Genomic DNA, 3,633 nt, shown 5'->3' with positions numbered 1-3,633 from the left:
GCGGGGGGGGGGGGGGTATAATGAGATATTTGAATTATTCATTAATAAATTAGTGTTTTCTGAGTCTGTGTCCCAAAGATGAAGACGACGATCCTGATCCTGAGAAATGCAACTTTACTGATTGTATAAAATCTGTAAAAATAGTTTTTGTTTTTGATTCGAATTATTTTCGAAGTAATTTAAAGCTTTCTATAGATATATTTAGCAAGTTTTTGAGGCAAGTATTCGCTGAGTTTCGGTGCATCATTGTGAAGCGCTCCTGGCCGAAATTGCAGAAAGCACATCTTGTATGTATCCTTTATTTTATAAAAGCACAACGCTTTGTTGATATTGTGAGTGCACACAAATAAAAGTAGACCCTTTACAGTTCCGAGTGATGTATTATTCTTACCTTTATGAGCAATAATTAGGGCATATTTTAAGTTGTTCCAATGCAAGTGATCGCGCCGGCGCCTTCATGTCCTGTAAAGCGCGCTTTAGCTCTCCGCACAAACGATTAGATATGCGTCTAATAGCGCACATTTATATAGGTTAAACATTTAAACTAACATTGTAATATGCTTGAACTGTTTTATATCTATAGATTTTATTTTCGCAAGTCGTGATGATTTGAGAAGGCTAAATTGATCAAACATAGGCTATGATCAACTCACTGTCTGCCGCTGGCCGCTTGGTCGTTACTTTAAAAAAACAAAAACTTACATTTAACGAACAAAAAACTGCTCCAAACGTTTTTCTAAATTAACTTAATAAAAAAAACTAAACAAAATATAATCACTTTGACATTACATACAAAACTGAACTATTTTAATGGCTGAAACAGTAGTATAAGCTGTTTTGGGAGAAGGGGGAAAAAAGACGGGCAGGTCGGACTCGGGCCAAGAGTTCTGATGAGCTGTCTGACCCGGGCTTGGGCCAGGGCGGGCTAGGGCCTATATTTGAGGCCCGTGCAGGACTCTAGTTAGCATGATTCTAGCATGTTATTAGCATGAATCTAGCATGATTAGCATGTTACTAGTATAATAATACTAGCATGTTTATAACATGTTTAACAAGTTTGCTAGCATTTTTCTAGCATGATTAGCAAGTTACTAGCATATTGTTAGCATGATTCTAGCATGATTGGCAAGTTACTAGCATGTTGTTAACATGATTATCAAGTTAATAGCATGATTCTAGCATGATTAGCATGTTACTAGCATAATGCTAGCATGTTTAACAAATTGTTAGCATGTTTCAAGCATGTTTAAGTTACTAGCATGTTGTTAACATGATTAGCAAGTTAATAACATGTTGCTAGCATATTTCTAGCATGATTAGCATGTTACTAGCATGATGCTAGCATGTTTCTAACATGCTTAACAAGTTGCTAGCATTTTATTAGCATTTTTTTAGCATGATTGGCATGTTACTAACATGGTGTTTGCATTGTGTTAGCATGATTAACACGTTTTCTAGCATGATGCTAGCATTATTAGCATGTTACTAGCATGATGCTAGCATACTTCTAACATGTTTAACAAGTTTGTTAACATTTTTCTAGCACGATTAGCACGTTACTAGCATTTTGTTAGCATGTTTATAGCATGATTAGCATGTTACTAGCATTTCGTTAACATGTTTCTAGCATGATTAGCATTTTACTAGCATGAGTCTAGCATGATTAGCATGTTACTAACATGATGATAACCTGTTTCTAGCATGTTTAACAAGTTGCTAGCATTTTTCTAGCATGATTAGCACATTAATAGCATGGTGTTAGCCTTTTTTTTAGCATGATTAACAAGTTACTAGCATGTTTCTAGCATGATTAGCATGTTACTAGCATGTTGTTAACATGTTTCTAGCATGATTAGCAAGTTACTAGCATGTTGTTATCATGTTTCAATGCCAAACCAGCTAAAACCAGTTGATTCAGTAAAAAAAAAAAAAACTGCTAAAAACCAACTAAGACTAGCCTGGCCTGCTAAAAAAGTGGCCAAACCACTTTAAAGCCAGCTTGGGAGATCAGTCAAAGCAGTCAATCAACTTGGGCTGGTTTTAGCTGTTTTTTTCTGTAGGGAGTTGTTAAGCTTTGCTATAGCAATAGACAGCTTAAATACACCATAAGGCCCTGATCACACCGAACGCACCGCACTGCCTTTTTTTTTTTTGGTGACTTAAATAGCGTGAGCGCTCTAAAATCTTTGGTTTTTGCTGTTAAGTAAACTGTCATATTAGCAGAAACCTTAAAAAATACAGCTCCGGGTAACCCGCGACAGACACCAAAAATTCATTCGATTGGACAATGGAAAAAAAATTGCAAATGACGTCGAGCGCTTTTTCTGCTCTGTTGCTTTTTTTTTTTACTTCATGCGCTCAGAGCGCTCCTGCAAAAACGTGAGGCGCAGCAGGCGGCTAAAACGTGAGGCGCACAGGGCGCATAAACAGCGCGCAGAACGCTCACTGCCAACCGAAAACAATTCAAAAAAGGCGCCTCTCACTGCAAAAAAAAATGCAAAAAAAGTCTTATTGTATAAAACTTCTCAATGAAAGTCTATGGGATTTTAGGTGGTTTTGATAGTCTGGTTTATGAAACCGTAAGCCGGATCAGTTAGGAAAGATATAGCAACCCGAGTCAGACCAGTCTGCAGGTCTGACCCAAGTTTGGTGGTTGTAGCTTTAAAATCTAGGACGAGATACATTTTAAAATTTGGTACCTTATTGCTTATATGAAACAATTAGAACATAAATATTTATTACAGAGTAATTTTTTCATTAAAACAATATTTTAAACAAGTTCATTAAAGGGATAGTTCACCCAAAAATGAAAATTACCCCATGATTTACTCACCCTCAAGCCATCCTAGGTGTATATAACTTTCTTCTTTCAGATGTATACAATCGGAGTTATTTAAAAAAATGTCCTGGATCTTCCCAGCTTTATAATGGCAATGAATGGGGGTCGAGATTTTGAAGCCCAAAAAAGTGCATCCATCCATCAGAAAAAGTACTCCACACGGCTCAGAGGGGTTAATAAAGGCCTTCTGAAGTGAAGCGATGTGTTTGTGTAAGAAAAATATTATTTAAAACTTTATAAACCATAATCTCCAGCTTCCACTAACTGTCATACGTGCGTTGACGAGAGTGTGGCGTTCCAACGGATGACGTAGTTGTAATGTAAGCTCCGGTAAGAAGTGACATGAGGAAGCACAGAGGAGGGAGCAAAACAAAACACTGGTCACAAATTAGAAGTACAAAATGAGGATTTGTAAATAATAATGTTGGAGATATAAGCCAAGAGGTGACTGGTTTTCCTTTGCTGTAAACAAAACTTGGTTCTCGCGAGACTAGCATATTCTCACTGGAGCTTACGGTACGCCTAAGTACTGCGTCATCCGCTGGAATGCTACTCTCTCATGAACGCATGTACGACAGTTAGCAGAATACAGTGGCAAATACTGTACTACCTCTACCCAGGGATGGGCAGTATTTCAGATACATGTATTTAAAATACGTATTTGAAATACAAAATACTATTTTGTATTTTGTATTTGAAAGCCTTCAGCAAAAATCAAATGTAGTTTGTATTTAAATACATTTTAAGATTAGTATTTTTGTATTTTAAAATACATAAAATAACTTTGTCCCAGT

At 36.6% G+C, this 3,633-nt stretch overlaps 1 protein-coding gene across 1 annotated transcript in view; it reads left to right on the top strand.

The window, feature by feature from the left end:
* The window catches only part of LOC107595322 (dynein heavy chain 2, axonemal), a 165,735-nt gene that overhangs the window by 121,479 nt on the left and 40,623 nt on the right, over positions 1–3,633 (top strand).

Source organism: Sinocyclocheilus grahami, unplaced genomic scaffold, assembly GCF_001515645.1.
Source record: "Sinocyclocheilus grahami isolate Dianchi unplaced genomic scaffold, SAMN03320097.WGS_v1.1 scaffold200.1, whole genome shotgun sequence".
Lineage (NCBI taxonomy): Eukaryota > Metazoa > Chordata > Actinopteri > Cypriniformes > Cyprinidae > Sinocyclocheilus > Sinocyclocheilus grahami.
This window is presented reverse-complemented; position numbering and strand designations above follow the sequence as displayed.